The sequence below is a fragment of the Dipodomys merriami genome, unplaced genomic scaffold (genome assembly GCF_024711535.1).
Source record: "Dipodomys merriami isolate MVZ:Mamm:240054 unplaced genomic scaffold, mDipMer1.0.p SCAF_422, whole genome shotgun sequence".
NCBI lineage: Eukaryota > Metazoa > Chordata > Mammalia > Rodentia > Heteromyidae > Dipodomys > Dipodomys merriami.
The window spans coordinates 365,976-375,433 of record NW_027205849.1 but is presented as its reverse complement, the minus strand read 5'-3'; the positions used below and the strand labels follow the sequence as shown (position 1 = coordinate 375,433).

At 39.6% G+C, this 9,458-nt stretch overlaps 1 pseudogene; it reads left to right on the top strand.

The window, feature by feature from the left end:
* Window positions 1-340: 340 nt before the first annotated feature.
* On the top strand, window positions 341-1,692 carry LOC138807627 (heterogeneous nuclear ribonucleoprotein A3-like; annotated as a pseudogene).
* The last annotated feature ends 7,766 nt before the right edge of the window (window positions 1,693-9,458 follow it).

Sequence of the window (9,458 nt, the reverse complement as noted above, 5' to 3'; positions counted from 1 at the left end):
GCTCATACAATCAAAGAAAGCTAGAACTTTATTTTCTAATGAGGGGAATTAAATGTATCAGCATTCTTGAAGGGGGAGTAATTTCATATACCAATAAAAAGGAGCAGGGCACCAGTAGCTCACACCTGCTATATTTCCAGACATGTTTAAAATATGTCCCAATCAATCTCAACCCTTATATCAATTTCCTTTCCCCCTTCTCCCCTTGCTACCTTCCCAAAACAATTTCAACATGCTTCCTTGTTCAATTTTCATAGCTGCAAACCATGTCTTTCAATCAAATTTATACCCTTTCAAAATATATTCCAAAATTATGCACCCTCGGCCTCTTCCTCTCGGTCCCATATTGAACTCGAGTTGGAAGAGGCGAGTCCGGTCTCAAAATGGAGGTAAAACTGCCGCCCGGTCACCCCCAGCCCGACTCTGGCCATCGCCTTCCATCACCGGAGGGAGGAGGGCCATGATACAAAGGAACCAGAGCAGCTGCGGAAGCTGTTTATTGGTGGTCTGAGCTTCAAAACTACAGATGATAGTTTAAGAGAACATTTTGAGAAATGGGGCACACTCACAGATTGTATGGTAATGAGAGATCCTCAGACAAAATGTTCCAGGGGCTTCCGTTTTGTAACTTATTCTTGTGTTGAAGAGATGGATGCAGGCATGTGTGCTAGACCCCACAAGGTTGATGGACGTGTTGTGGAACCAAAGAGAGAGGTTTCTAGAGAGGATTCTGTGAAGACAGGAGCCCATCTAACAGTGAAGAAAATTTTTGTTGGTGGTATTAAAGAAGATACAGAAGAATATAATTTGAGAGACTACTTTGAAAAATAAGGCAAGACTGAAACCATAGAAGTTATGGAAGACCGGCTGAGTGGAAAAAAGAGAGGATTTGCTTTTGTAACTTTTGATGATCATGATACAGTTGATAAAATTGTTGTTCAGAAATACCAAACTATTAATGGGCATAATTGTGAAGTGAAAAAGGCCCTTTCTAAACAAGAGATGCAGTCTGCTGGATCACAAAGAGGCCGTGGAGGTGGATCTGGCAACTTTATGGGTCGTGGAGGAAACTTTGGAGGTGGTGGAGGTAATTTTGGACGTGGTGGAAACTTTGGTGGAAGAGGAAGCTATGGTGGTGGATGTGGTGGCAGCAGAGGTAGCTATAGAGGAGGTGATGGTGGATACAATGGATTTGGAGGTGATGGTGGCAACTATGGTGGCCATCCTGGTTATAGTAGTAGTAGAGGAGGATATGGTGGTGGTGGAACAGGTTATGGAAACCAAGGTGGAGGATATGAGGGTGGTGGAGGAGGATATGATGGTTACAATGAAGGAGAAAATTTTGGTGGCGGTAACTATAATGATTTTGGAAATTACAGTGGACAACAGCAATCAAATTGTGGACCCATGAAAGGGGGCAGTTTTGATGGAAGAAGCTCTGGCAGTCCATATGGTGGTGGTTATTGGATCTGGTGGTGGAAGTGGTGGATATGGTAGTAGAAGGTTTTAAAAACAACAGAAAAAGGGCTACAGTTCTTAGCAGGAGAGAGAGCGAGGAGTTGTCAGGAAAGCTGCAGTTTACTTTGAGACAGTCGTCCCAAATGCATTAGAGGAACTGTAAAAATCTGCGACAGAAGGAACGATGATCCATAGTCAGAAAAGTTACTGCAGCTTAAACAGGAAACCCTACTTGTTCAGGACTGTCACAGCCACAGTTTGCAAAAAGTGCAGCTATTGATTAATGCAACGTAGTGTCAACTAGATGTACATTCCTGAGGTCTTTCACCTGTTGTAGCTTTTTCTTTTCATTACATCAGCTATATTGCCCTGTGAATTGTGGTAGTGGTACCAGGAATAAAAAATTAAGGAATTTTTAACTTTTCAATATTTGTGTAGTTCAGTTTTTCTACATTTTAGTACAGAAACTTTAACAAAATGCAGTTTTGAAGGTGTTCCCTTGTGAGTTAACAAGTAAAGATCATTGTTAATTACTATGTTGTATGAATTTTGCTAAAGTTAACTGTAAAGAAACACCTACTGACTTGCAGTTTAAGGGGAATCTATTCTCCTCATTTCCAAACCATGATATGAATGGGCGCTGACATGTGGAAAGAATAGATACTTGTATGTATGCATTGTGTGTTTTAAATGCACAAATAGGGATTTTTTTTCATTTGAAGGTAATCTTAATGCTATTAAATTCACAAATATGCTAATTTAAATTTAAAATTTGTAAAGGGTAGTGGATGTTTTCCCCATCCCTTTAGAAACCATTCTTAATTTTTTATTCAGGACCACTTAAGTGTGCAATGTCTGAGCATATTAGTGGATACCTGATTTTATTCTGTTTTTCCTTTGAGACCCCTGAGGCCTATAAGTTTTATTTCTTTTACTTGGTTTAATTTCTCCATGCAAGTTTTCAGAGGAAGAGAATAAAAAGACACTTCATTGTCAAATCCTTAAAAAAAAATTATGCACCCTCTACTATAACTTTGTACCTTGAGTCTCTTTTGTAATTTGGTTCAGCAGTATAGTAATGTGTGTGCTATTTATTTATGAAAAGCAGTTTGTGATTTATTTATTTATTTATTTATTTATTTATTTATGAAAAGCAGTTTGAGATCTCTGATCAGAATTAAAAAGAAAAGAAGGCTTGTATTGTAGTTAGTGCTATAAATAGTGCTTGCCTACCCGGGCACTGGTAGCTACTCAGCTACTCAGGAGGCTGAGATCTGAGGATCACCAATCAAAGCAAGCTCGGACAAGAAAGGTCATGAAACTCTTATCTCCAATAAAACCGCCAGAAAACCAGAAGTGGTACAATGGCTCAAATGATACAGTGCTAGCCTTGAGCTGAAGAGTTCAGGGACAGCACCCAGACCCAGAGTTCAAGCCCCACAACTGACAGATAGATAGATAGATAGATAGATAGATAGATAGATAGATAGATAGATAGATAGATAGATAGATAGATAGATAGATAGATAGATAGATAGATAGATAGATGGATGGATGGATAGAGAGATAGGTAGATAGACAGACAGTGCTTGCCAAGCATGCTCAACTGAGTTTTATTCCCAGCACAACAAAAAAAAAAGCAAAAAAAAGCAAAGCACTTATGTGTGCATATTTTTAAAAGATAAGAACCTGTAGCCTTTTTGGTCTAACAGTATGAAAATACAGAATTTTAGAAATTTAGGATATTTTGTTCTTGCCAATATATATAGTTTTCATATAACTAAAAACGTGATATTTTGTTTTCTGAACAAATGTCCTCCAATTGCATTCACTTTCCTGTAAATGACATGATTTCCTGTAAAGTATACATACATACAGTGCCAATACCATGTTTTTGTTACCATGGTTCTTTTTTTTTTTTTTTTTGGTCAGTCATGGGGGCCCTGGGCGCTGTCCCTGCACTCTTCAGCTCAAGGCAGGCGCTCTACCGCTTGAGCCACAGCGCCACTTCCGGTTTTCGAGTGGTTTTATTGGAGATAAGAGTCTCATGGACTTTCCTGCCCAGGCTGGCTTTGAACCGTGATCCTCAGATCTCAGCCTTCTGAGTAGCTAGGATTACAGGCGTGAGCCACCAGTGCCCGGCTTACCCTGGTTCTTCAAGATAATTTGAGGTTTGGTATTATGTTTGGTGTCTATGTTTGAATACTGTCTGTAGTATCTTTTTTCTGTTTAGATCTAGTTTAATTCCATTTTGGTCTGATAGAATATTTCAATTTTTTATATTTTTTCAGACTTGCTATATATTCTAGAAAGTCTTATGAGCTGCCAAGAAGAATGTGTATTGTGTTGTAACATCTGTAGATGTCTGATCATTTCATTTCGTCTACACTGCCATTTAATGCTGCCATTCTAGGATTTCTTTACTGATGTTTTTGTGTGGATAACCTATCTGTGAAAGTGAAATACTGAAGTCTCTCATTATTATTGTGTTATTATCTATCAAAGTTTGTAAGTTCAGAAGTATTTAATAAATCTGAGTGTGAGCTATTTGGAGCATATATATTAACAATCATAATTTTTCTTCATGGATCATTACCTTCATTAATATGAAGTGACTTTGTTTCTTCAGACTAATTTTTAGCTTGCAATCTATAGTATCAGATATAAATATGGCTAATGCTAAACACTTTTGAAGTCCATTTGCTTGGAAGGTCTTTTTTCCCATTCTTTTACCCCAAGCCATGTGTTTCTTATAGGCAACCAAGAGTTAGATCTTGTTTTAGATATTGTTTTTTGATCTAAGTATCCATTATGTTTTTTGAGGGTTTTGTTTGTTCGATTTTTCAGTCATGGGGGTTGAACTCACACTCTGGGCATTTTCTCTGAGCTCTTTTTGCTCAAGGCTAGTGCTCTACCACTTTGAGCTACCACTCCACTTCCAGGTTTCTAGTGGTTAATTGGTGGTAAGAGTCTCACAGACATTCTTGCCCAGGCTTGCTTTGAACCACGATCCTCAGATCTCAGCCTCCTAAGTAACTAGGATTACAGATGTGAGCCACCAGAACCTGACTAGTGTATGTCTTTTGACTAAAGAACTAAGATCTTTAACATTCAATGTCAATATTGAGAGAAGTATGCCATGTTTCCTGGCATTTTGTTTTTTTGTGATGTTTGCTTCTTCTGCGGGTAATTTTTCCCTAACTACCTTTTGTGGTGCTAGTTTGCAAGCCATAAATTCCAGTAGTTTTTGTTTATTGTGGAATGTTGTTATTTCTCAACCAATTTTTATGGATAGCTTCACTATGTAAAATAGTCTGGGTTGACAGTTGTCTTTTGGGTCTCGAATAATGTCTTTCCAAGTCCTCCTTGCATTTACCTATCTGTGTTGAGAAATCTGCTGTTTTTACAATGAGCTTGTGATAGTAAGTTACTTGTTTCCTCTCTTTTGACACTTTCGATATTCTGTATATTTAGATAGCTTACTATACTGTATCTAGGACCATTTCTTTTCTAATCTTGCCTGTTTGGAGTATGGTAGGCCCCAAGCACAAGGATGATACTCTATTTCTCAAACATTTTCTGCTATTATTTTGTTGAATAGGTTTTCAAAGCCTTTAGCTTTTATTTCTTCTTCCTCATCTATCCCTACATCTTTTTTTGGGGGGGGGAGTCCAGTAGTGGGGCCTGAACTCTGGGCCTGGGTGCTGTCCCTCAGCTCTTCAGTTCAAGACTAGCGCTCTACCACTTGAGCCACAGCGCCACCTCCGGCTTTTTTCTTTTTTGCTTATGTGGTGCTGAGGAATGGAACCCAGGGCCTCATGCATGCAAGGCAAGCACTCTACTACTGAGCCATCTTCCCAGCCCCTGTCCCTACATCTGTAGATTTAGTCTTTTGACTGTGTCTGAGAAGACTTGTATGTCTCTTGTACCTTCTAAGTACTTTTGCAATGCTTTGACTGATCTAATTTATCTGCTCCAGTCTTTTCCAATATGCCTTAGAATCCAGGGTATCTTTGTACTCTTGGAAGATCTTCTTTAACAATGGTAGTAGTAGGAAGCAAAAGTAATTTTGAAATACATTTTTTGTTTGTTTTTTTTGGTCAGGTCGTGGGGCCTGAGCTCTGGGCCTGGACGCTCTCCCTCAGATCTTCAGCTCAAGGCTAGTGCTCTACCACTTGAGCCATAGTACCACTTGTGGCTTTTTTCTTTTTTGCTTATGTGGTGCTGAGGAATCAAACCCACGGCCTCATGCATGCAAGGAAAGCGCTCCACCACCAAGCCACCTTCCCAGCCCTTGAAATACATTTTGAAGGAGGATGAATACTTAAGTAGCACACACAAGGCCCTGGATTGGATCTTCAACATCATAAAATTTTTTTAAAGAATCTAAAGTAAGTAAGTATTCACAGAATTGCCAGATTTTATACACACTCAGCAAAGTCCATCAATCAAAGGCCAGTCAATGAACCAAACCCTCCCTTTGATCCTATACAAATATACACATCAAGCAATGCTCTAGAATAATGTTACAGCCCTAAACATTAAAACAAATAACAATATTCTTTTTTTTGGGGGGGGGGTCTGGTCATGGGCCTGAACTCTGGGCCTGAGCGCTGTCAGCTCTTCAGCTCAAGGCTAGCACTCTACCACTTGAGCCACAGTGCCACTTCCGGCTTTTTTTTTCTGGTTATGTGGTGCTAAGGAATCGTACTCAGGGCCTCATGCATGCAAGGCCAGTGCTCTACCACTGAGCCACCTTCCCAGCCCCGAAATAGCAATATTCTTACCACGAAGTTTTTCTTGGATCCTGTGGGCTTCAGCTAATTGCTCTTCAGCAGCTTGTCTTCCAAGGCCAGCTTCCTTTCTAGCAACAGCCAGATCATATTCCAGACTTTGTCGTAATGCTTCTCCTTTTTCAACCTCAGACTGCAGCTTGGCAATCTGGCTCTCATAGCTTGATAACTAAAAACAAATTTGTAAGCTTAACAAATAACATTAAAAATGTTTCTAAGATAGTGAGATTGTGTACTTAAACATTTAAACTTCTTAGAAAAACTTGATTCCATACATTTGTAAGAATTCACAAATTTGTATTTTCTGAAACACTAGAAATAATATTGTATCAAATGATATTCAGTAGTTTCTTGCTTTAGAGGGAGAAAAAAAAACTCTTAAAGCCAGGTACCTATAGTTCATGCCTGTAATCCTAGCAACCCACAGCTACTTTATGCAGAAGACAAAGGCTCAAAGCCAGCCCAGCAAAGTCCATGAGACTTCCCTTTCCAAAATAAGTAGCAAAAAGCTTGGCTAGAGGTAAGGCTCAAGTAGCAGAATACAAGTAAACTAGCAAGCTTAGCCAAAAACATTTAAACTCTCATATGAATTGTTATACAAATAAAGAAAAATCATGCCTTTTAATGATAAGTAAGTACTTAAAGAACATGAAACATAAGTAATTAAAACTTATTTTCTCAGCCGGGTGCCAGTGGCTCACGCCTGTAACCCTAGCTACTCAGGAGGCTGAGATCTGAGGATCATGGTTCAAAGCCAGCCCAGGCAGGAAAGTCCTTGAGACTCTTATATCCAAAAAACCACTAGAAAGCCAGAAGTGGCGCTGTGTCTCAAGCAGTAGAGTACTCACCTTGAGCTGAAGAGCGCAAGGACAGTGCCCAAGCCCAGAGTTCAAGCTCCACGACCAACAAAAAAAACTTATTTTCTCTACTTCTATTCTATAAACATAATCACAAAGAAAACTGCATCAAAGTACAATTTTGTTTGTGTGGGTGGGGGGGGCGGTCATAGGGCTTAAACTCTGGGCCTGGGTGCTGTCCCTCAGCACTTCAGCTGAAGGCTAGTGTTCTACCATTTGAGCCATAGCGCCACTTCCTGGTTTTCTGGTGGTTCATTGGAGATAAGAGTCTCACAGCCTTTCCTGCCTGGGCTGGATTTGAAACACAGCCCTCAGATCTCAGCCTCCTGAGTAGCTAGGATTACAAACACCTGGCTAAAAGTACAATTTATTAAACATTGTCTATATTATTTTTTGTTGATTATGACATCAGTGGCAAAACATATAATAATAAAAGTGGCAACTCTTGGGGCTGGGAAGGTGGCTCAGTGGTAGAGTGCTTGCCTTGCATGCATGAGACCCTCGGTTCGATTCCTCAGCAACACATAAGCAAAAAGAAAAAAACCTGGAAGTGGCACCATGGCTCAAGTGGTAGAACACTAGCCTTGAGCTGAAGAGCTGAGGGACAACACCCAGGCCCAGAGTTCAGGCCCCACGACTGGACCCCCCCCAAAAAAAGTGGCAACTCTGCAAAAATCATAACAAACTACTAATATATGATCCCCCATTAACAATTATGATAGAAATAGGTCAGAGAGAACTAGATGATTTAAAAGGTCCTTTTTCTAATTCTAAAATCATATGATTTAATCAATGATTCATATTAAATACTTATGTGGTAAGCACTGTGAAAGATACAAACCAAATGTTACAGAACTATTGAGTCAAGGAATTAAATGCTACAGAAGGTATATAGGTTCAATTTTATAAGAGTACCTCACAAAATCCAGTTAAACTGCTTACCATATTATACTATGGTCTATATATCTATCAAATAAAGAAAAGACAAAAGGCTGTGTGAAAGTAGTTCATGCCTATAATCCTAGCTACTCAGGAAGCTGAGATCTATAGATCATGGTTTGAAGCCAGTCTAGGCAAGAAAGCCCAAGAGTTTCTCACTTCCAGTTAACTATCAAAAAAGCCAGTAGTGGGGTTGTGGCTCAAGTTGTAGACTACTAGCCTTGAGTAAAATGTCTCAGGGACAATGCCTAACCTTAAGTTCAATCCCTAGGGTCAAAATCAAACAAGGAAAGAAAAGACAAAGGGACTTCTGAAAGACACATCAGAAATTACTACTAGCTGCTATTAATATGTATGTGGCAGAAACTACATTCTTTCTTCACAAATAAAGAACCAATGAGTGGGGCTGGGAAGGTGGCTCAGTGGTAGAGTGCTTGCTTTGCATGCATGAGGCCCTGAGTTTGATTTCTCAGCACCACATAAGCAGAAAAAGTTGGAAGTGGGGCTGTGGCTCAAGTGGTAGAGCACTAGCCTTGAGCAGAAGAGCTGAGGGACAGTGCCAGTTCAGGCCCCACAACCAACAAAAACAAACGAATAATGAGGTTTGGAGGTATGGATCAATGACAGAGCATAGTATACGCAAGGTCCTGAGTTCAATCTTCACCACAAGGGCAAAAAAGTGGGGAAGGAGAAAGAAAAAAAACATATGACATAGTCATTTACAAATGTCCATTAGCATGTAAGAAGAAAAACATCCAGGCCCCAGTGGCTCACACCTGTAATCCTAGCTACTCAAGAGGCTGAGATCTAAGGATCATGGTTCAAAGCCAGCAGGGGCAGAAACATCCCTGAGACACTTATCTCCAATTAACCACTCAAAAAAACAGAAGTGTTGCTGTGACTCAGAGGTAGAGTGCTAGCCTTGAGAAAAAAAAATGCTCAGGGACAGCACCCAGGCCCTGAGTTCATGCCCTGCAATAGACAAAAATTTAAAAAGAAAAAAATTCACCTTATTTATAAATTTAAGGTAACTCTAATATTTTGTTCCAGCTTCATTCCATTACTCCCTGCCCATTCCCTCACCTCTCATAATACTAAAGTAGTTAGCACTGGATCCTCTTTTGTTAGTTTTTTTCCTTGTTTGCTTCAAATCCATCCAAATCGTTTTCATTTTCTCTACACAGGCATTCTCCCTTTTTTTTCAGGTTGTAAATAATTCTAAATAGTTCCTCCTTCCCTATTCCTTGATCTCTCCAAATAATTCTGGCTTTATAGGTTACTTTAATGTCCACTGTGTTTCTTTGGATCTTTATATCAATACCCTCTACTGATGTCTCCAATGAAGTTCATTGGTTCAGCTTCCATTTTTGTGATCGAACTTCAATAATAATACTCACATCTTGGAATCAGA